Source organism: Gallus gallus, chromosome 2, assembly GCF_016699485.2.
Source record: "Gallus gallus isolate bGalGal1 chromosome 2, bGalGal1.mat.broiler.GRCg7b, whole genome shotgun sequence".
Taxonomy (NCBI): domain Eukaryota; kingdom Metazoa; phylum Chordata; class Aves; order Galliformes; family Phasianidae; genus Gallus; species Gallus gallus.
In genome coordinates, this window is record NC_052533.1 from 20,778,055 (window position 1) to 20,803,260 (window position 25,206).

The window sequence follows — 25,206 nt, forward strand, 5'->3', positions numbered from 1 at the left end:
GGGCATGGCCACCTGTGTTCATGTGGTCAGGCACTGGAATGGGCTGCCCAGAGAGGTGGTGGAGTCACCGACCCTGGAGGTGTTCAAGGAACATTTGGATGTTATGTTGAGGGACATGGTTTAATGAGAACTATTGGTGATGGGTGGATGGTTGGACTGGGTGATCCTGTGGGTCTTTTCCAACCTTGGTGATTCTATGATTCTAATCAGAAGAACCATGGTATCTGTGCTTAGCAGGATTGTAGACAGGTCCTGCCTGGTAGAGGGTGACCACCCCGGGTCTGCTTTGTGATGACCACATCATGCAAAAAAGAAGGCCATAGACCTTCCCTGCTGCAGCATTGTCCTTTGTCTGAGGGCCTCTTTGTCTTTTGCACCCCCAGCAAGTTTGCTGATGGCACCAAGCTGAGTGGTGCGGTTGACACATTGGAAGGAAGAGATGCCATCCAGAGGGACCTCAACAGGCTCGAAAGGTGGGCCCATGTGAACCTCATGAGGTTCAACAAAGCAAAGTGCAAGGTTTTGCACTTGAGTAAGAGTAATCCCAGGTGCATATACAGACTGAGGGAAGAACCTGGGGGTCCTGGTCCTGGAAGAAAAACTGAACATGAGCCAGCAGTGTGCTCTTGCAGCTCAGAAGGCCAGTGGTATCCTGGGCTCCATGAGAAGAGGAGTGGCCAGGGAGGATTGTCCCTCTGTACTCTGCCCTCATGAGGCCCCATCTGGAGTACTACATCCAGATCTTGGGCCCCTGATGTGGAGCTGTTGGATAGGGTCCAGAGGAGGGCCACAAAGATAATCAGAGAGCTGGAGAACTGTCCCTCTGAAGACAGGCTGAGGGAGCTGGGCTTGCTAAGCTTGGAGAAGAGAAGAGATCTCATTGCAGCCTTCCAGTATTTAAAGGGGGATTATAAACAGAAGGTAAATCAACTTTTTGCAAGGGTGGGCAGTGATGGGACAAGGGGGAATGGTTTTAAGCTCAAGGAGGGAAGGTTTAGATTGGATGTCAGGGGGAAATTCTTCACAGAGTGGTGGGGGTGCAGGAACAGGCTGCCCAGAGATGCTGTGGTTGCCCCATATCTGGAGGTGTTCAAGACCAGGTTGGATGGGGCCTGGACACCCTGGTCTAGTGCCAGATCTGGAGGTTGGTGGCCCTCCTGTGGCAGGGGGGGTGGAACTTGATCCTTGGGGTCCTTTCCAACCCAAGCCATTCTATAATTCTGTCACAGAGATGGGCAGTGCTCATTCTCCTGAGCCTGAGTTGTGGTCACATAGGAGACTCAGGATGAACACTGGGTGTTCTGCTGAGGGGACCTTCAGAGAGCTGTCTGGAGCTTCCAGCTGCCCACACATGCTGCTGCTCTTTGTGCTACAAAGAAGGGAGCATTTCTGTGAGCATGGCTTTTTTTTTGAGTGAACACAATGAGAGCATGAGGTTCTCAGGTTAATGGTGATCCACATGCTGGTGGAAAGGGATCTGTGAAGAAGTGGACTGGGCAAGATGGACCTGGTGACATCAGCCTCTATAGGGAGGTCCTGGCATCCAACAGTGCAGGTAATTCCATAGTCATGATAATCAGTGACATCCAGAGGGCTGACAGATCTCAAAGGAGGTGAGGTTTCCAGAACCTGTAATCATTCCATTTATATCTGGAAAATAAATGTCTTTTTCTCCTAGCTTATCAAAATGTAGGAAAAATCAAAGAAGGTCATTCACAAAATGCTGATAGGCATTTTTTATATTCCAGTCTTCAGTTATTTCTGGTTAATGATACTGGAAGGTTCCTGGCACTCCAGGAATTAATTATTTTGACCTGCCACTGAGTGGTTTTAGGGGCTTCTGTTGAGAAGGATACAGGCATTCCTCGTTCGTTCTGGGGAATTTTTATTAGAAATGTCTCTTAACTGGAGTTTTGTAAACCTTACAGAATCAGATCATAAACTTCATCAAAAAATCCCCCAAACAGAAGCAAAGTAAAAGGCAGCTTGACAGACAACTGCCAGCTTTTTCATGAGAAAAAACGCCGAAACCTTGCCTGTAATTTCTCTTGGCAAATGGTCTCTAACACTAATATCAATGTGTCATGTAAGCTGTAAATGAAAAGCATATTCCTAAATTTGCTGTAAATCATAAACATTTGGCTGTGTGGCATTCAAAAGGATTAGCTTCCTGACATGATTTAAAAATGCAGTTGCACCATTTCTGGTTCTTACATTTCTGGTTTTCCCATGAGTCCTGTGCTTCTCCAGTCACCTGTAGTTCTTGGCATGAATGCAGGTGACTGTTGGGGTAACTGGATGTGGTAGTCGGTGGCCAGATCAAACATCAGGAGGAGCAGATCTTCCTTTAAGCTGTTTTGGATCTCCCTAAAGTCTAGCCCAAACTTGTTAGTTATTTGAATGAATGCCTTGCTGCACAGTTCCAGCTGTGCTCACTGTCTGCTGGAATTTATTGGGATCTAGAGAATTTAAACTATCTTCACTTTATTTATTTGTGCCCTATGTGTGCCAGCTGTGGAGTCCCACTTTGGTATGATTCCATTCTGCTAATTTACTCTTATTTAAAATGATTCCTTTTTGCACCATACAAAAGTGCCCTGAAAATGTAATTGTAATGTCTAGTGCCAGTGTATAGGTAGCACAATGTAGACAAGGTTCAAGTCTGAATGAGGTTCTGGTTGATATTCTGCAGTATTTTGATTTCACTTTTGATTCAAGTGAATTCTATTACGTGCTCTATGGTCAGAACCCCAGCTGTCCAAGTGGAACTGTTCTTTCACAATCCCATTTTGAAAAGTCATTTGTCTTTCCCTCATTTTGCGGTGGAAAAATTAGTATGGTCATAATTACAAGCTGACTTAAGGGGAACACTTCCTCCCTGACCTTGTTGCTTAATTCCGAATGTTGACTTTGTTCCCTGTGAGGCAGTTATTCTGCATTTCCATTTGTGTAAGTGTGTTTTAGTAATGCATGTTTTGTATAAATTGTTTTTCTATGGTTTACAATTTATTTTCTTGTTTTTAATGGGGAATGTCAGTTCTACAGTGAGTCTAATTTTGTTTGGACTAAAAGATGAGGAAAGATAAGACAAAACTCAAAGCATATTCTTAGGCTAGAGAGAACGCAGATAAATGATCTGTATAGCATATTACTTTAGGATTTCTGCCTCTGTGGTTTTTGTTTGTTTGTTTGTTTCTCCCAAGGTTTGCTTCAAAGTATTACAGGAGTGAAGAATTTGTCAAAATAGTTGTTGTAGTGGTTCATTACCCTCAATGATAAACGTTTTAACATTACTTCCAGACTGAAAAAGCCCTGTAGCACTGGATTTTTTTCATGCTTTGGTACCTATAGCATATTAGCCTCCTTTTTGTTATAGTTGAGTATAAGCTGGTCTTCTGGATCTTTGAGAGAAAAATATATTTTAAGTCAATTTCTGTGCCTCTTGACTCCAACCGCTCCAGTTTATCAGTGTCTTGACTGAAACTCAGTTCTGTATTTCATCAGCGTCACATAAGCACAACCTTCTCATTTCTAATTGATATGCCTTTATTTTCTTATAGCATACACACAAATTGTTTTTACTTCTACATCAGAATGGGAAGACTCATTTGGTTGCTTATTCACATAAGTTGCACAGATTTTCCCAATTCTTTCTCTTTCCCTTTTTCTTTTTTCTTCCTTTTCCAACTTCCCACTTCAAAACTTAGACTACACTGTTCAGTAGATATGGGTTCTATTCTTTCACGTTACTATATCAGCATTTTTACTATTACTGAATTCATAATCCTGTATAAGAAAATGAATATTATTTACTATAGTGACAAATTCTCAGATTACATCGACAAGAAAAAAATTCCACAAACCTATGTTGAATATCAGTAATTTTAATACCTTCCTTTAATTTGTTCTATGTAATGTTCCATTATGCTTAAGAGTTCTTTTGGAAAAGGTAAATTTCTTCTGATAACTCTTTTATTTTTAATATGATAAAACAGTTTAACAAATTTCAATTGTGATTATTCCCCTATTACTGCCAAAAGATTTTATTTTTTCACTCAGCCTGTGCCCCTGGATGCTTTGAGGTATATGTAGGGCATGTGAGTCCACTACTAATTCGCCTTTTCAGAACTGCCACAGAGGAGACTGTGGTTAGAAATGGGACAAAAGAGCTTTTCCTTGGGTGGATCTGGGATAGTCAGAGTCTTTGGCAGTGACATAAGGTGCCATTGTGTGAAGCACCTGCAGTTTTAATTTTGTATTTTTATCATTTCTTTCTATTGGAGGAGAATGGTAACTATTTCATTTTAGAGTCAGGCTTCGAATGTTTTCTTGGATGTTAACACAGAACCAAAATGCAACACTCAGGGAAGGGAGGGAAGGAGAGAATAGTGTACACACATAACAAGGTGTGTATACATACAGAGCATTTTTATGTGTGTCGTGTTGACGAGATGCAGTGCCTCTAGTTCAGTGATTTATTTATTCAGCATGATGTTGCTGACAATAGTGCTCAGAGATCAATCTCTGAAATGTATATAGATATCTCCATTGGCCTTGAGGAAGTGTAGATATGTCCCCAGTATTTTTTTGTAGCTAGTGAACATTACTCTTGAAAACCTAGCTTTCTATAGAGAAAAATTTTCAGGGTAATGGTTTTAGCGGACCAGGGATTCAGTCAATGAGATGCATCCATCTTTTAGAGCAATTGTAGATTTAGTACTGGCAGTTGGTGAAGGCTGCTGGAACCAACACCAATTTGTAATTGCTTTCAGTTGGATTGGGAGTTGGAGAGTTTAACTGATGACTATAAAACGCTTGCAAGTGCTTACCTGGCATCCTGGTTAATATGAAAACACAAAAATGTAATTTGTTTCATTCCTCTATTACTTCCAAGTGCATCACTGTAACGTAGTTCTGAGCACCTGCACGAGAATTCCCCCGATGTTTCTGAAATACCACTTAAAGCTCAATGATCTGTGACTGCTAAGAAAAACAACGTTTAAAAACATTTCTATGTGTACACAAAATCTATGCATCTCCTCTTAGGTACTTTCCTAACTCATTAAAAAAGTTTCTGAAGAGGTTATTTCTTTTCCTCTCAATTGATGTGATAAAGAGTATTTTACTGCTTTAAAGTAATTGCATATACTGGAAGAGATATTTATTGGTTTATAGTAGAGTCATTGAAGCATATGGGATTATGAGCACTGAGTAAGCTATCTTTCCAGGGTGTGAATGTTTTTTACGCAAAAATAATTACAGAAAATATATGAGTCTGTATTACTGTGTATTTGTGAGTGCATGTGTGTAGGAAGAAAGTGATTAATTATTCTGGAAAGCAATTACAATATTACTATAATGTTTTTCACTCTTCATGCTTCTTAGATTGCCAGATAATTTAGGAGCTGTGTACTTTGCACACGCCTGTATGCAGATAGCTCATATGGACAGATCAGTTGCGGTAATATCTTCTTTAAAGTAAAATGGCTTAAGCTATAGAAAGAATCATTTAAGCCTATGGATTTATCTTCTAAACGTTGGGTATATCTCCAAGCGATGGTAATTTTATCAGTCAAACAACCTCTTGCTGTTATGAAATCTTGTAAAGGAAGAGATATTTTTATTTTGGATTTAGCCCTTACAAAGTGACTTTGATTTTCAAAGTATTTCTGGATTTACTGTTGAAATGGAGTCATGCTTGTATTAGTTTGGACACCAGGTTTTTTACTTGAATGTTTGGATAACTTATACATTACTACCACCACTGTAAATATTAAAGCCCCAAACATTGACCTTTCCAGCTGTTCTTACTTTTTTGCTTCTGGTTTAACAGCTGGAATAAGATTTGTGTTTACAAGAGCAAGTCTTTTATTCCCACAGCCACGAGTTGGTCTCATAAATGCTATTATCTTTTATTTATGTCATTTAGATTCTCAGACCACTGTGGCTCCATTGCTATTCCTGTCCTATGAATTGTTACGTATGCCTTACTAGTCAGAGTAAGACATATGGAGGTGATAGTAAATACAAAAGTGCAGGAATTGCAATGTGAGCAGCAGATATTTTCTGTGCTGTCATTTATGGCATCTCCTCTGTGAGTCAGCAGCCTTCCTGCTGATACAGTTCCCCTCATATGCCTCTGCTTGTGTTGTCCAACCCTCTGTCCTGCTTTTTTTCTTTCTCCTTGAGAACTGCTTTGGCATTGTGACCTTTCGTGTGTGCATTAAAAATAGCTCCAGTAGAAACTGTGCTGCAGACCCTTTAGCTTGGGGCTCCAATAGTAGCCTCAGCTAAGCAGTGAAATACACTGAAATCTCCATTTCTAGAAAAGGAATCAAGTGATGCAGAGAGCCAGGAAAGATAAAGAGAATAAAAATAGTAAAAATCATTAGGCTTTCCAGGGTGAACTGGAGGACCTAAAGAGTGACTGAACATCTGTCAGTGTACGAAAGCACAGTGTTCAGTTCTGCGAGATCCTTATGTAAGGGATAAGAAATTCTGCCCTCTTCTACTTAAGGAATGTGTTTTTAATTCAGAGGCTGAATCAATTGGCAGTATCGGTAAGTAATTTGTTATCATATGCTATGTCTTACCTGGCCAATAATAATGCTGGATTGGTGCACACAAACACTACTGGCTGTCAGTGCAGTGTATTCTGTGGCTTTCTTTGCAGTTCTTGCTGCAGAGGTGGAGCACTACCCATGATGTCTATGGCCATTCGTTTCTGTGTGAGATTTGCATCACGTTTTTTGGTGTGTTTTGTAAGATCCAAGAGCGGCATGGTTGGGTTGACTTGCACCATGGCTGGAAGTGGGCTCATTTTGGCACACTTAGCTGGGCAGTTAGTTTTTAATGTAATTGTTTTTATTTACTTGGGATCTGCTTGTGAGTAAAACCTCACAGAGGGTTATGTTAACATAGGAAGTTTGTGTCCTTGAAGAAAACAAACTGGACAAATTCAGCACTTTTGTTTGAAAAGCTCTGTAAGCATCCCCACAAGGGGGGCTGCATGTGAGCTGCCGGTGGGCATGTTAGAAGTTGTTTTGGACAGCTGAGAAGCTGACTGGTAACACTTTCACTCCTTGCAGATAACCCACTGGTGTTCCTGCTCTGTTGATTAAGGTAGGGGTTGACTTGACCATGATCTGGTCTTCACTCATCTCAAACAGCTGATACTATCCAGCCCTTTGAACTGCACAGTCTGGGATTCTCTGTTACTGCCACGCTTCTGTAATGCCCCATCTAATGCCCTATTTTTTTCAGTAATATGGTAATAAAATGTTTCTTTTAAATAATCTTCTGATTTGAAGAGAACTCAGCATGTCTCTAAAATTCTTCAAACACTTAATTGCTTTCTATTTAGTTTTACTTCTTTATTGCCCATGTTCCATTATGAAATGGTAGCAGATGAATCAAGCAATGAAATATACCATATTTATAGTGTTCATTAAGTAGGACATTACAATTTTGGTTTCACAGAAATACAGAACAATTTGCATTGCATGAATATATTAAGAAGTTGTTTAATGAAGTATACCATCAGACAAACCCGATAGAAACACTGAGCCATTGGACTATTTTACAGTACATTATTGAAAAAGTGTTGTGGTTTTTTTTTTTTTTTTTAATTCAGTTTCAATTTCTTATCAAATGCTTTAACCAAGGAGTATGGAATTTGGTTGTAGTACCATATAATACATGTGTATTATATATAATAAAATAATATATATAATCAATTTGTGTAGACCAGAAAAGATCCCTCTATTAATTGGCTGAAGGACTGGTTGCATGATAATGCTGTATTTTTTTTTTTAAAGACAAAATTTTAGACAGTATTTATCATGTGTCCTCATTCTGTTCCATTTACTTTATTTCTTCCATCCCAAAGGAAATAAAATACTGTCATTTGGTGTGATAAACAGTGAGATGAAGGAAGAGAAACAGTCTTTACTTTTATTAAAGATGACCTACAAATAGATATTTCTTCTAAATTGAGCTTCTAACCTTTTTTGAGATGGGAAAGGTGAATTGAAAGATTTCTTTTGCTCTTTTTTCCTTTCTCTAAAGAAATAAAAGCACTTAAAATCCAACTTTTTAATAGCCAAATTGATTTTTATTCAGTGATGTCAATCTCATATCAGCTCTCCTTTCTGGAGGCTACTGAAGAGGGGTTAGAAATACGTAACTGGTCTGGGGTATGTGGAAAACCTGGAGGTGGGTGGGTGTCTCATGGGCTTCCCTGGGTTCTTCAGCCAGTTCTGAAGTGCCTTTGCTGTGACTTGCCAGATTCAGTGGAAGTTGGTTTTGGTAATGAATGTGTAGCGCTCCACAAGAGTTGTTTTGTAGGTCTGGTCTTTGGCTCATGTACACATACATATATCAGTATGGCATAGAGAGGGCTGGTCGTTTTTAGGCAAAGATAATATTCTTTGTTGTATTTAAAACGTGCGTGTTTGAAAGCAGCTAGGTTTCTTTTGGCTGAAGAAGGGATTTCAGGTTTTTTTTTTTTTTTTTTATGCTGTAAAAAAAGATTTACAGAACCTATAGCAAAGAGCTTGCCATCCCTTTCTCACCTCTTGATATAACATTATGTGTTTACGTGAAACTTCATTTTAATAACACTCTTGATCCTTCTTAGATCATTTATATAATTCATATCCACTCATCCCTTAAAGTAAGAGCCCTCCCGAGGACATACTGAGGACTGGCTTAAATATCAAGGTTGTGAGATTTCCTTCAGAAGAGCAAAATGAAACTATTCATGTCTGAAGGGCATAACAGATGGTAAGCCCCTGGTTATGTGTTATCAAATGTACCATAGTGACAGTTCCAAGACTCTAAATTATTGTAAAGATTACCTAATATATTATTTTAAAAGAAAAAAATAATAATCTCCCTTTTGAAGATTTTGATTTTTGAAGGTTTCTCTGAAGATTGTGTACTTTTGTTATCTGCTTCTCTGCCTAAGCCAGCCAGCCAAAAAAGCGCATCTCAAGCATTGTCCCTCTACAAAGCAGCTCACTTACAGCGGACGTGATACCCTTTGTGGCACCATTCAGCCTCCTGTTCACAGAGCCAGCCTTGATGGCGGCAGGAAATTATAATCGTCTCTCTGCTTATTGTTGCACCTGTAATGAATCACACTTCCCATTTGGTCTGTCAAATTCAGATAGTCAGTGAAGTTACACTGAGAGGAAAGAAAAAACTGAGCTTGATGTGATGTTACTGTGGTGGGAGTTACTTGTGTTTTCAGAGCAAAGAAGTAAGAAAATTCAGGTGTATTTTCAGATGTATTTTCACCTCCTAAAGAGACAGCTATTTCTAAATGTCTTTGAGGGGACAAGGAGCTTTCTATTATGTTGCCATGTGCTTTAACATCATCTCCATTTTTTACTTAATTGTAAGAAACAGATTTCTCCTACTGACTTCAAAGAAAGGAATCCAGGTGAAGGCATCAGGTTATCAATGCATTTCTGCCCATGCAGAAATTCTGGCCACGTCGGTCACAGGGGAGGCTTCATAGAAATTAGCCAAGGAATAAATTAGGTTTATTGTAGTTCATTCTGGTAAATTGCATGTCAGTAAGTAGAAAGTGCAAGCCATGAAATTGCAGAGAAACTGCAAAAACAATCTGAATGGGATACTGGAAAGAAGCTGCCAAAACTAGCTAGAGAGATTAATAGAAATAGATTTCCAGTGTTAATGTAATATGGTGGCCGGAGTTTTTAATTCATATATTCACAGCCTTTGCTTTGGTACAAAGTGAGATGGTTTCTTTTGTCTTTCTCATTTTGCGAGAGCTGTTAAACCTTATATTACAATGTATTTTCTGGGTGAGCTTGCTGATCCTTAGCCTGTACTTATCCATAATCATTCTTTGATCTTTTGGTGTAAGAGGATGTATTTCTCTTTGCTGCTTTGCCAGAAAATCGCTGCTAATGGATTTCTGGTGTGCTAGAAATTTTGCAGTAGGAACAGATATAATAGTGTTCTGATGGCCTGCAAGTTTGTGATGTGTGGCCGCTGGAATTAGGCAGCTACACTGTGCTTGTGCTTTGTTCTTCCCTTTGCCTCTCTCCTTAAATAGACTGTGGAAACACAAAAGAATGCAGATCATCGCTTCTCACTGAATGTGCTTATTTTCCGTGTTTGGTGGCACGACCCAGGTTATTTTACAGCTGTGAATCTGACATACCAGGGCAGATACTAATGGCCTTCTGCCATTGTTGTCCAGGCTCTTGCATGTATTTTTGGAGGATTTGAGCTGTTCGACTCATTCCAGTTCACCTTCATTGCAATCCTGTTTCATCTGAACAGCAGAAACAAATCACTTTAGGCCCAAACATACAGATCTGCTGCCTGATGCTGTTTCTATGCTTACTTATGTATGGTTGGGCCAGAAAGGAGTGGATTAGATCCCAGGGGTTGCAAAGGGCACATCACTAATGTCCTGGAGACCTCCTTTGTACTGACCACGAGTGGGTGACTTGTACACTGGGAATTGAGATATTGCCTGTAACAATGGTGGAAACAGTGAGGAGGAAAACATACGTTCTTGTAGCTTTATTTAATCATTAAACTGCTTAATCTTTCTGAGATTTACACTTCAAAATTTAATTTACCTTTTCAGAACGTGTTTAAATAATTGTAGTTCGATTGCATGTAAATACTAGAATCACAGAATCATAGAATGGCTTGGGTTGGAAAGTATTAATAATATATTTTCCGATAAGCTGGAGCACAAATATCCCTATGCTTTTGCAGGTCTGAATGGTATGTAATAGCTCAAGAACTTTAAAAACATATTTCACTGAGACACTATTGTTATTTTTTTCTAAGTGACCTGTTATTTTTTAAAATATTATTATTATTATTGTTTTCTCTGTAAATATACTCAGTCCCTTATTCCTGGATGAACTCATTGTTAAAACATAATTACAAGAAATTGTTATTTCATCTTCTTCCTTCTTTAAAATTTCATGTAAACAGTCAATGAAACAGATATCATGTAAGGATGAGCAAGGGTGAAAACTTCACTGCACATCTCCTTGAGCTGTAATGCACGTGAATTTTGAAGGACTCCAAGCACTCTTGGTTTTTGTTGAGTTTTTGGACTTTGTATAGAAAATTTCTCCAATCAAAGAAAAAAAAAAGAAAAAGGAGCAATCTTTAGATAGTTTATTGACATATATTTATCTCTGAATAATTGAGATAGCCCTCACGTTGGTCTATTCTGTAAAACTGATGGATTAGACCAGAATGGTTCCACTATTCGCTAACTGTATGATTCAGCTGGAAATAGGTAGAGAATGTCAGAGAACTGAAACAAACATGTATCTTCTGAAAGCTCTTCACAAGTAGCACAGGTATTAGTAACTTCAGTAACTTCTCTATCCTTTTCTTTATTTAATTAGACATGTACACACACCCACACACGTATGTATACAGAGGTTTATTTCTGCTCTACCTCTCTCCTTATAGATCTCTCTGCATTTAAGGCTCAGTAATTTCGGTGTTATTCCTGCTCCTAGCAGTGGTGTGGTAAGACTGTTTACAACAGAATTGTCTAGACATTGTCTGAGTGTGCAGACTTCAGAGTGATATAGGTGATGCATATTTTGGACTTGGCTTCTCATATGGGAGATGTACTGAAACACCTACAGCCTAGCAGATTTCTTTCGAGTTTTCTTCTTAACAGTTCTGTCCCATCTTCCTCCCCAGATAAACAGATTGTGTAAAGGAGGCACTCTGGCACTTGAAGAGTGAGATCTTAACTACTGTTTCTTTTGCAGATAAATTCTAAGGGATGGCTTTTATTTTTATTTTTTTAAGCTGATACTCTGCTTTTATTTTGGTTTCAGTTCTTGTACCTTGATAATCATGCAGATAATTCCCAAGAGCAACTAACATTTCTCATGAAAACAAACATGAGAAAAACAAGGCAATTACCGTGTGGCCCTTGCCAAGCCTATCATAAGAAAATATTTGGCTTTAACTACTCTGGTTTAATATAATATGATTGAGATTTATTTTTATTTTTTTTTAGTTCTTTCTGCACCTCTTTCTGTCATGGAGAAATTAAAGCAGTAGCATACAGACAACATGCTGATGCTTCACAGTACCAGTAGGAACAAGAAAAGTATTCAGGGTGACCATCAACAATGTGGATGTTTTAATATAATTTTTTTTTGTCATATTGAAAGCAGCCTTAAAGTGTTTTCAGAACCATGTGTGTGTCATGTAAATCAGTGAGTCGACCTAATCCCTTCATCTCTTGTTGCTGATGATATAATTTTTTTCCTACACACACAGAGAGATAGAGGACCACCATGGTGCTACCTAACTGACAGCATGGGACACGGGAGAACGACTGGGGAATGGACAAGTCGTGTAGTTCTCCATACCATTGACCCACAAGTCCTTCAGTATTTCTACACACAAATCTGCTTGTGATTTCAGACAGCTTGTGTGGAGGTATTAATACTTGCGTTGTGTCAGCTGTGTCACTCCAGCATTTAAAAGCAGAAGATGCTAATGGGATTGCACATGGGGATTGAGTATACCCTCAACAAGTTTGCTGATGACACCAAGCTGAATGATGCAGTTGACACAATAGAAGGAAGGGACACCATCCAGACAGACCTAGATAGACTTGAAAAGTGGGCACATGAGAGCCTAATGAGGTTTAACAAGGCCAAGAACAAGGTGTTGCTTTTGGGTCAAGGCAATCCCAGATACAAGGACACACTGGTAGAAGAACTCATTGAGAGCAGCTCTGTAGAGAGGGGTCTTGATGGATGAAAAGCTGTACATGAGCCAGCAGCGTGCTCTTGCATCCCAGAGGGCCAATTGTATCCTGGGCTGCATTAAAAGGGGGGTGGCAGCAGGGTGAGGGAGGTGATTGTCTCCATCTACTCTGCCCTTGCAAGGCTGCATCCGGAGTGCTGTGTCCAAGCCTGGGGCCCCCAGTACAGTAAGGATGAGGAGTGGTCTGGAGGAGGTACATGAAGATGATCAGAGGGTTGGAGCACCTATCCTGTGAAGAAAGGTTGTGTGAGTTGGGCTTGTTTAGCTTGGAGAAGATTCCAATGAGACCTCATTGTGGCCTTCCAGTACTTGAATAGAGCTTACAGGCAGGAGGGGGACCAACTTTTTGCATGGTCTAATAGTGACAGGACAAGGGGAAATGGCTTTAACCTAAAAGAGAGAAGATTTAGGTTAGATGTTAAGAAGTTTTTTACTCAGAGGGCAGTGAGACACTGGCACTGCTGCCCAGATTGCCCTGGATTCCCCATCCCTGGAAGCATTCAAGGCTGGGTTGGCTGGGGCCCTGGGCAGCCTGAACTGCTGAGAGGCAACCCTGCCCATACCACGGGCTTGGAACTGGATGGGCTTTAAGGTCCCCTCCAATCTAAGCCATTCTGTGCTTCTGAGGGATTGTTTATCTGCACTTGGAGAACTGCTGACTTTCAGTTCTGCTTTATCCAGACCCAATAACTGATTTTTTTAAAAAAATATTTCATATTTTCCTTGTTTAGATTTGTGTATAGCATAAAATAAATGTTAGATGTCAAATTTTGCCCTTGGGTGAACATTAGTAGTTCTGGTTCACTTCACTGGGAGCTGCAGGCAAAGATCCTAAAAAAAGAACTTGGCCTTGTATCTAAAATCCTTTTTTGCTGCATCCTATATTCCAGGAATGTGTACCTCCCTCTTTTCAAAGTGCAGCAGTAACCAGATTTGCTAACCAGTCTCTTTCAGTTGTCCTTGGAAAACCAAACAGGAGGAGCTAAATATTTTATGGGGCTGAGAGGCCAATGTTTGAGACCTCGGTCCGTGCTTTCTCAGTTACCACCTAACCAAAGCATTTATGATTTCGTAAGAGTATGTGGAAAATTAATACCCTCACTAGCAATAGAGCGATCCTAAACACAAGCCATCTGTAGGAACTGTTACATCTATGCTTTCTGGAGTAGTGTTAATAGTGTGATAGTTTAAATGCTCTCTGTAATTTTTAAGCAGCATTTTTATGCATTGTTAATGTATTGGAAATGTGTAGCCGTATTTTCCCTGGGGTTTCTGAATGTCACTAACAATCACTGCTGTAGATCACCACTTTTATGGAAAGGAGGAGGCAGAATACTGAGATGGGAGAGGCAATTCCCAGCTCTTCACAGCAGAGCAAAAATGAAGAATCCTTTCCCCTCCTTAGACCATATGGCAAACAATTTTCCAACCCACTACAAAGGAGCCATGAGAAAAGGGAATTTAAATCAGCCAGCCAAGGAGAAGGCCTGAGAAGGGAAAATCAATACAGGGAGACCACCTGGGAAAGCTGAAAGCTGCATTAGGTATTTCCCAGCAGATTATGATAATGATTTCATGCTGCTGTAGAGTGGGATTGCCTGCTTGCTGGTAAACTGGGTACTCTGCTGTCATTAATCTGCAACGTGAGAAAGAAATGTTTCTGTGTTTTCAAAGTTACATCTCCCCAGTTAATGTGAAGGAGAATTCCCAGTACCTGATCAGGACTTGGACCAAATTCTCCACCCCAGCTGGAGACTGTGCAGTTGGCTGCAGAATTTGCCTTTCAGGCATGGTGGTTGTTTAATGCACGTAGCAAATAAAAAGCTTTCCAAAAGTCCAGTGTTTGGAGCATTGTACTGCGATGGGAGAAACCTGATTTGATGTTCCTTCTGTAAATCATCCTTCATAGGGATTTTTAAAATGGGTCTGTTAGCTGTCTTGTTTTCTTAGGTGTCCATCAGTGACTTTAGGTTGTACTGTGAGAGTTGGTGCTGCGTAGATGTGAACGTGATAAGAAGAAATGCTTCAGTGATCTGTGGTAGCTCTTTAGGGATAAGGCTGTTGGCAATGTCAGTCTGAAGAACAAGAAGGATTCACTGGTAGAGTGACTAGGAAAAGTTGCATGAAATTAGTGAACAGACAAACTTCTGTTTATGAATTGCTATTTTTTTTTCTTTCTTCCCTTTTCATTACAGATACCACAGTTAAGCACTGAGATATAATTTTCATTATTCAAACTCTCACCTTGATTTAGTAGTTTACAAATAAGTGGCCACATTCCCAGTTTATATAATTGATGGATAATAATGAGATGATTTTAATGTAATATCAGAGCTGTCTTTGGTGGTGTTTGTGAATGTCACAGTTTTACTTCCATTGACCCTTGGTATGAACTTCAATGAAATGTTAAGGATTATCTAATGACAATTTATCATGACAGTATTTGTATGTTACAAAGTGTTTTCAAATAGATGATTTCTGGGGGGTGAGCATCCATAGAAGCCCTGTTTATTTCATGCAGGATGGAAAGGAATCTTCCATTTACCTTTGTGTAAAGCAAATTTTCTCCTTTAATACTAATTTAATGTCTTTAGAGTTACCATTTTTGTAAACAAAAATATATTTAGAATTTTTTTTAAAAGTTTTATACGTTTTTAAATAAAAAAAACCCCACAGAATTTAAATATGAAAAAACATCGTTAAAATAATGGCTAACATTTATCTGCACTGTTATCTTAGTGTGTTTCATAGGAATACTCTGTTTCTATTGTCTCTAAACAAGAATGTTGATTCTCAGAACTCAGAACAAAGTAACTTTTAATGTTCCTTTTTAGTGTCTTCTCTACAGGGATTATTATCAACAGTACCTTCTTCAAATTCAGCAATCCAAAAGTCAATCTGCAAGTAACATGTGGTATCTGCTGCACTAAAGGGTTATGGTACTCTATAGAGACATTACTCCCGTACCAATCTGCTAAACTGCTGCAGATCATATTTCTGTACTCAAAAAGTGGAGATTTCAAGGTGACCCTAAAGGTATATTTATAAACAAACATTACTTTTTTCTACTCTCCTGTGTCCTTAGCCACTGTTAAGTTTAGAAACCCCAACGCTCCTTCCCTGCATACTCTTGCATTAGCTTCTGCTGCCTCCCACAACTTGGGGGCCGCTTTTATACCAAAAGGGATGATGCTATAACAAGGCAATGATTTAAATAACAAATCACCCATCACTACAGGGAATAGCCTCTATGCTTGAAAGCTGGTGTTAGTCTCTTCTCAGTACATAAACATCATCATTATCTTAGCAGCAGCCCCAGCAGTGTGATCCTCACCATCCACTCTGGTGGATGGTGCCAAATTATTATTTGGCAGTTATTTGTTATATATCTTTGTTTTTGATGATGTTTCTGAGTTATCTGTTAGGATCAAATTGAATCTAAGTTTTGGGATCCCCAGCATGAGCTGCCCTTTCCCCTTTCATGACATTTGCCAGCCTTTTCCTTCTTTAACTCCTTTCTCTCTTGTGTGTTAGAAGCTACTGATACCAAAGTAAACGTGGCTGGTCCAACCCAAAATGGGCTGCTCTGGAGTTCTCCAACACAGGGCCTGGCATATGAACTCACTGGCTTGTAAAACATTTTTGTATTCTGGGTTTCAACTTTGCACCTATGTTTTGCATCAGACATGGACAACATTGTTGTCTGTTGTGTGCTCACTTGTGTGCATGTTCTTCTAACAATGGGTTATGTAGCTCATCCAGCTTTATGACTCTGAGTGGGTAAGCTTTGTACTCAATTTATTTTACGTAAGATAATTTTCAATCTTTTTTCTTTTTTCCTGATTGACACTCAGATCCATGGAGCTTTTTCACCTGGTCAGCCTGTGGTTTTTCACCTCATGAGGTCTGTTTCTGCCTTAACATATGTGAAAGTGCATACGAAGCAAAGGTGTGTAATTCATTTCCTCTGTGTGAAAAAAATTTCACCCATTGACATTCATCAATGCTTGCTGAACGTTATGGAGACCAAACAGTGGATGTGAGCACAGTGAGGTGATGAGTGGTGCACTTCAGTAGTGATGACAGCAACAGTGGGCCACCTCTGCTGGTGCAGATTTTTATGAACATGGCATGCAGATTCTTGTTCATTGCTGGCAAAAAATGCAGAGCTAATGGTGATGTTGAAAAATAGTGTTTTGTAGCTGAGAATTTTAATTCTGTCTATCAAATAGTGTTATTGTGCTCTTTGTATCTGTTGTAGTTTCCATGGAAATAGATAGGAGGCATTACTTGCAGAGCAACCTACATATGATAACCATGGTCATTTCTCAGGTTTTTTATCCCTGCCTGTGGGTCTTCTAAAATGGACACAACTGAGAGCACCACAGTAAAATGTTCACATAAAATCAGTTAAACCTAAATACGTTCTGTTGTGGTATGTGGGTATTAAAATGTAGAGACAAGTTTGGGGATGTTTTATGTCACCACGCCTTTGAAGCCCCTGACTGCATCCTGCAGGGACTGCTGAGACTGGATTGAACCAGGGAAAATGAAACCGCATGAGCACATCCAGCCTCTTTGCCTTTCTGTTTCATACCAGCAAAGCCACTGGCACCAAGTTATGCAAAACCCAACTTGCTTGTCCCAGACTGATATGTTGGTATCGCATCTCCACTATCATCTCTTTTAACTTTCAGAAATGCATCCCAGACTTGGGTCTCAGTGTTTGGTAGGTCTTTCCTGTGGCACTAAACCCTGAGTACTTTTACAGGAGTGAAAGCTACAAAGGCAGAGCTGAGAATTTATTGAGTCTTAACAGTCAAATTATCTTTTAACATGCAGTCCTTTAACAGCTCATTCCAAATAACAGTATAGCTAAAAGTGACATACAGAAATGATGTCACATCTACCACTGTCTGTGAGTTAATGTTGACTCATCCACGTGCCCTTATTTAGTGTCCAAGGTTCTTTGTCAGGAATTTGATATTAGTGGTGATGGTTTTTTTCTCAACGGTGTTGGGTCTCTTTGAGGTTAATATTATTCACCACCTGGTCACTGGTCAGCTTGCTGTTAGAGCTAAAACAAGTTAAAATGAGCTCAAGGCCAAGCACAGCTGGGCATGCAGAGAGGCTTTGCAGTCTGCTGGCTACACATGGCTTGGGGCCTCTTGCTAGCAATGGCCGCGCACTGCCTATATTGCCCGTACAGGTACTATGTATTGGTCTGTCCCTGGGAGAAGGACTACCTGTCTCATGTTGAATTTTGAGGTAGGTAGAATACCAGCTGTATTTTTAACTGAGTAACTCTCCTCTTCTTTTTTTTTTTTTTTCCTCTCCCTTTCTTCCTTGGGAGCAAACATGTACAGATGCTGTGTAATGCAGTGCCTAAAATCAGTACCTAGCTAAAGCGTGATTAGGACTAAAATCAACATATGTCATAGCTAGCTTTTCTTGCAGGGTGAAACAGAGCCTTCTAGTTCTGATGTGTATAGTCTTTACATGAGGATTTGCTTTTTCCTTGTGTTGGAGGTCAGTGCTACTGCTGTCACGAGGAGGAGGTTGCTAGGTACTTCCAGGCCTGTGCTCTCCTGGACTTCAAGTTACAGATGAAATAAGGAGTTGTTAGGTTCACTGATGATTCTAGATTGGCCTTAGACACTTCTAATTTCTTCCTAATGTTATGGCATTTAGCATATTAAAGAGTGTAAGCTACTCACCTACATGGAATGTGAATGCAAATCATGGGGGCTGACTACAGAATCTCCAAAAGCAAAGCCTTTAGCTGTGTGTATCTCAGGACCTATAGCAGTAGTAATTTGCTATTTGAGCAGTGCACAGAGACTAGTAACATGCACCCTCAGGAACGAGCTATCTGCAGACACTTTGATGGTGAAAATGGGTGGGCATATGTCAAAGGCAGCTACTAAATTGAAATGAAAACGGGAGAAGGCTGTAAAGTCTTGCATGCTGAAACAATCTGTGAGGGAAGCGCTGTGGCTTTCAGCTTACTGCTTTTCCCATTTTCCCTTGGCGGGTTAGAGCTATTTTTAAACTCAGTATCTTTTAAATAATGCATAAGTTAACAATAGAGACTTATAGTACTGGAAAAAAACACAAATGAGTTTAAAACAACCCAGAAAATCCTACCCTGACTGCTTCCAGGAGGGTCTCTGAGACGAACAGAGTACATGTCTGCTCAGTTTCCAGACATCTTCTGCAAAATTCCATTTTTAGAGCAAATCTCCTGTCTTTGAACTGAGATCTTTCATTTACAAAGCGCCTTCCCAATCAAAACAACTGAATAAATACAATGACGAGAGAAGTACACCAATCTGTGGGCCGTATGTTTTGACATAGCACAGCCCAGTCTGGTTGTACTTTAGCATCTTTTTGTGTCAGGAGTGTCAGGAAAGCCTTTCTCTGAGAACTGTGTGCATGAATGATTTGACTGAACAGTGCAAGTGTTGCTTGCTGTGCATTTTCAAGCAGCATCAGATACACAGTCTATGTGCTCAATGGCTGTCGTATGTATGGAGAGCTTAGGCACCACGGTTGATGTAAGCACGTGAAAATAAATAAGACCTGAAGCACTGAACAGTTGCCCCAGGAAAGATGATAGCAGGGGTAGTTAAGCCTGTTTGCAGTGGCCACGCTTTGTCTGCGTGGATGGCACACATCCATGGTGTAGGAAGAAGGGAAAGCAGTGGCTGGGAATGTCGTCACCGCCAGAGCAATTTATCTGGCCCTGATTGCTCTGAGAAAAAGGGTTGCAGGGACTGAGCTGCTGGGCAGATTAATTATCCTGGCAGCTCACAGAATTTGTAACCTCTGTGGTCATGAGGACAGCGTAAGCAACAGAAGCCTCTGCTTTTGTGTGAACCATGCCAGGAGGCAGGGAAGAGCAGAACTGATTTCAGTTCTTCTTACTTGTTTACCTCAAGTGGTCCTGCATCTGTGCTGGAGGAGCCAGCCTGGTGTGCCCAGCGGGGGCACGCATAGGGAGCTTACAGAGACTGAAATTAAAGACACTGAAATTAAGAATGTAGCAGGCGCTCTGGGTCAGCCGCTTTTCTCATATCATCTGTCTAGATCTACTTTTGCTAATGAGATCTCTAACTGAAGCAAAGGGAGAACATCTGTTTTCAGTGATCTTTTTGCCTTTATTTCCTAAAATGTGAACTCTAATGATCTTAAGGGGGAAAGGAGAGAGAAGCACAGAGTATTTAGGGAGCCGGTATCAATCATGTAATTTTATTCCTTTTTACTTGTGTCAAATGCTTCTATACCATTATGTAGGCAGTAATAAATATTCATGTGGGTGGAAAGATAGCACTTTTTTTTTTCAAGTACATTTGGAAATAATTTTCACTTTGGTTGTCTGAAAAATTAGTTCTTTGCTGTTTTTCAGATGCATTATTTTAATACTTTCCGAGATATTTTGGGTGAAATAGCTAATTGGAACTGTTTTACAATTGCAAGATTTCTCTCTCTCTCTCTCTTTTTTTTTTTTTTTGCTTATCTTTCTCTTAATTTCAGGAATCTGTGATATAGAAGATGTTTGCTGTCGATGGTCTTTGGAAGAGAAAAGTTATTAATGTATGTCTGTCACTGAGGCTTTAATGAGTTATAGGGTTTAGAGAAATAGAAGGTCTACCAGTATGTTAGTCATAGCCCAATAATTGGTAGAAGTGAAAAAAGAGAACCCATCAACCCGATTACCATTACTGGAAGTACTTTTCAGAATAGTGTTTGTAATACCTTCTTATGTGAATGCATTGAACTGTTAAGTGGATTTTTGGATTGACGGTTGACAGCAGTGAAAATTTGTGCTCTCTGGTGAATTTATGAAGTGATGTGTATAGCACGGGAATTTTTAAAAGATTGTTGGTCATGGTGTCAAAGGGAGAGCTCTGAATTTTAGGATGAATCTGGGGAGAGTTGCAGAATGTAGTATTTGGTGAATAAGGGCTGTAGTCAAGAGTATGTGAGCCAAGTACAGTGCCCTTTGTAGATGTGAAGATTCCATGTGGAGAAAGGATTGATCTGACTTCATCCTACAAACTATGTTTTTGTAGAACTGCATGTGTGCATCTCCTTCAAGTATTTGTCCGCATATGCTACTGCATGTGCACTTCAAACAGTCAGTGTAGATGGCTTGTGTATTTTATGATCCCACAGGGTGCACATGCATCTTGTTTTTCCTTCTGTTGCAAGCCTAAGGAAATAAAAGGTGGTGCATGCTTCCTGCTGTGCCTCTCATTCAGCTTTGGCGGATGACCATGTTTTTGGATTCCCATATGGTCTGCAGCTGCTCCCAGAATCTATCTTTCTCTCCCCTCCATTCTCCCTCTTCTTCTTGTGTTGGAGTCTTTCAGAGAGTTGCACCACTCCTTTCTCCATCTTCCAGCTTTTTGCTGCTGATGAGGTGATGCATGATGTCCTGCTTGTCTCCATCATGTAGCCTGCATGCAGAAGTGACATTGCACTTCAGCTTTTTCAGGTTGCCTGGCTTCATGGTTGTTTAGGTGAACTGCATCTCAAGGACAAATGTAATTTATAAGATTTTATTCGCTTTCTGACCCACAAAGATGCTTTAGACCTGACTCTAAGTTAAACCTGAGAACAAATCCTTGCCCTCACTGTCTAGTTCTGGAGTGCAGGACCGTGCACTAAACCTCTGAAGGAGTGTGTCCCTTCAGGCTCAGAGAGTGTGTCTGTGGGGATGTTTCCCAAGAAACAAGACTGTCCCCAGGATCATCAGGAAGGCTTTCTTCCCTTTTTGTTGCTTCCCATTCTCTGTGGTCTTGGAGGCTCATGGCAGCAGCGTCTAATTTCAGGAAGCTACTCTCTCAGGGCATGGTCTGAAGGTGATGTAGATGGTAAATGTGCATTTCAGCAGACAGCACTGTGGATGACTTTATGACCACACTTGAGCCGGTGCCTCAGCCTTAATTAATCTGCTAGGATTGACTTAGCATGGCATCTTGCACCTACTGCGTCTGGCTTCTTCAGTGATACTGCCTTTCTTTGATTAACAAGTTGGGAGAATTTATTTCATACAGCCTTCCTGTATATACGTAGACTTACTTTAAAAAGTTATTTTTTCTAATGTAGATTAAAATAAAACCTGCTGTTGGTGTGTTTATTGTTTTAAATGGAAAGCCCTCTAGTCCTTGAAGATCTCAGAGGTGCAGATCTGCTTCAGAGCCCCAGCCAGCTCTGGTCAGGTCATGGCAGAAATCTTCCATCTGTAAGACAAATGTTTAGAAGTCTCAGCAGTTTTCGTTGAAATTCTGTCTCATTGGTTTTGGAGCTACATGAACTGTACTGTGAACTTCTAAAGTAGGCTTGCCTTGTGATAACCTGTGTTCTCATCAAAACTAAAATAAATAATGATGTAAAGATAAGATGGTTTTCCAAAATCTTACCCAACATATCAGCTTTTCTGGAGAGGAAAAAAACAAACAAACAAAAAACCAAAACCAAGAAACCAAACCAACATGGGTCTTGGGATTTGTTTTGGCCATAGTTTTATTTTTCCTGTGGAATAACAGAAAGGAAAACAAAAACATGTTCTAAAGTACTGTAAGAGTTTTTGAAGTCTTGTCTTAAAAATAACAAATCATAATTTAGAACATTTTAAGCATTTTTTAATGTAGCAAATTAATATACCTGTGTGCTTGTTATTCTTTTGGTTGTATTCTTTTCCTGGAAAACTTTCCTCTTTCTTCCTGAAAAACATTACATTCTGCGTTTCATTCATTCTCTGGCGTGCCCTTACTACCCAGTCAATGACTTTTCTTCAATCATAACACAGAGTTCTTCCCTGCATAGCTCTGAAAAACTTTGAGACAAGAGTGTTATTGTGCTTTTGGAAGTGATATTTTGCAAGTCTGGGATGGTAACTTTTAATTTTTTTTCCATGTCCTTTTATAAACCCCTATCAATAGTTCTGCTAAAATACGCATTTGTATCCTGGTAAATCGCTTGGGCTCAACTGGCCAAGTAGCAAAGAATAATTGCTTATTTTGAATTGTTTTTCTATTCTTTACAACAAGTTGCTCATTCAGGCAAGATGAATAAGATTCTATTTTGGTGTGTTTCTCTTATTTAAGTATCTTTGAAGATTAAAAAAGGAATTGCTCGGGGAAGAAAACCCATTTGGAAAAAAATGTTAATACACTTGTTTAACTAAGGGGTCTGGTATTTTTGTGTTGAATTACTGCTAGTGAACGGAAACTGTAGTGATAAAGGGTAGAACATGTGTGCAAGTTATGGTCCGTGTACGGCATGACAAGGATGGCAACGAAGTAGAACTTTCTAAGCATTCATCCTATGGTCCTTTTTGTGTTTGAAATACATTGGGAAAATAAATGAAAGGATTCCAGGGATACGAAAATATTACATTTAGAAATGCATAATCACAGCAACATAATGCAGGCAAATGCTTTTAAATATTTGAACTGTGTTAAGGTAGAGGAGAGGGAGAGTGGTGACCAGACAGCCTAGGAAGCTTCCTTCGACTTCGAGGCATACATGGTTTGGAGTGGTGATGGGAAGAGGAGGAGGGAGTATGGTGGCCCCTGGGGCATCTACCAAGTGCAAACCACTGCTCCTAGCTTTTGAAACTTAGTCTGTCTGCACCTCATGTCACCATTCTGAGGTGACAGTGTGACAGTGTAAAGAATACCTAGTCCTTCCCCTGTTGTTTCTGTTGAGTGCCTGGCTGGGGTTCTGCCTTGCTACTGAAGGAGCGGTTCCTGTGCTCTTCTGCACACCAGCCCTTTCAAGTAGCAAATCCCAGTCTACATTTCCATAATAAATGCTACCTTCTGTTTCATTTTCTGTGGATGAGAATAAAGCACATGTAATTCAGGCGTGCACACCTATCCATGCTCATAGACACATTCTTGTAATCTGAAATTAAGCTGGCATGCATGGTTGTCTCATCTCAGAGGGTTTGCTTCATTCAGGGGCTGAGTGCCCTCAACTGCTGCTCATTTAAATGGGAATTGGGCGCCTTCATTTGGTACAAGTTTAAGATTGCAAGAACTACAGTATCAACTTTGTATATCTGAACACTGCCATAGTCCCATTTATAAGAAGTGTATTTTCTAGCAGCTTGCAGTACCTGGAATAGCACTTCTTCAGTTCCTGCTATTCAGTTACCTTATTCTAAGATGAAAACATTTCCTCTCTTCACCTTGCTCTTGATGTGTGCCTTCTGCTGATATTATATATTAATTCTGCAAATGCATTATTTAACTACAGAGCATTTTAGGCTGCAAGCTGTTAAAAAGCAGAATAGTGTATCAAAGACTGCTTGAGTTATGGGAGAATGCATTTCATCTTATTTTCAGTTTGCTTAAGTAAATATTAATTTTCTACTATCTCGAGATATGGATTAAGTCTTTATAGAGAATCTGTCATTGCATTTCAGGAGTCTTCTGGTGCTTGTGGTGCTAAATTGAGTTCTGTTTAGTGTGGTTTAAAACCAAGTGTTTCAGTACAAAATATAGAAATGTTTGGATAGTTTCTGTTATTCTGTGTTATTCCTGACTTCCACGGTGAAAAGCTGTAGGGTGTATTGTACCTACATGAAATGAGCTTTGCATATGCTGCAACTCTCTGTGAGAAATTTGTATTTACCCCAGGGACTGTGTAACTCAATGAAGAGAAAGTCAGTTGTGTTCAGAAAAAGGCTATGCTCTGTTAAACTTTGTTTCCCTTTAAAATATTTCATAAGAAAGTGTAAGATATGTCAGCAGGTTTTAATAATGACAGACACTTCTTCTAATGCAGAAGTGGTCTTTTCTCTGCTCTTATAACCCAAAATGCTCAGCTGTTGTGCAAAGCCTTATCTTCCTTTAGGAAAATGATACAGATGTTGGAAGAGCTGGAATCCATCCGTTCTGCAGTGTCACTCATATGCTGTTTGGATGTAACCATGTATTCCCACAAAGTGAGTTCCCATGAGACTTGCGTGTCTTTCTAGGGTTCCCATCTGCATTGTTATTCTCTTGTTTTGAATGTTTTCATGCTTGTGTATTTTTCTCCTGAACTCCCTATCTCAAATGCTTGATCTGTATTCTGTTGTTCAAACAGAAACAGACTGATTTTTAAAAGTGCTATGTATTAATACCCTCTGCTTTTTTTAACAAATATTGGCTCAAAAAATGTCATGTGTAGGTTCTGGGGAGAAAATGTCAACCTGGGAGCAAAGAGGAAGGATAAGTGACAGTAGGTCCAGGAGGCCTGCTTTGATTTCCAGTGAAGCCTGTTTTATCTCAGATATACAGGCATTTTCCAGTTAGTCTCTTCCTTGCTTCCTTTGGTCCAATGAATCCATTGTACAGCAGAGTGGAAGCGATGGAATTGTTGATGCCAACCCCAGAATAG

At 39.8% G+C, this 25,206-nt stretch overlaps 1 protein-coding gene across 14 annotated transcripts in view; it reads left to right on the forward strand.

Moving 5' to 3' along the window:
• ADAM22 (ADAM metallopeptidase domain 22) overlaps positions 1-25,206 on the forward strand; it is a 130,894-nt gene that overhangs the window by 20,037 nt on the left and 85,651 nt on the right. The window lies entirely within an intron of this gene.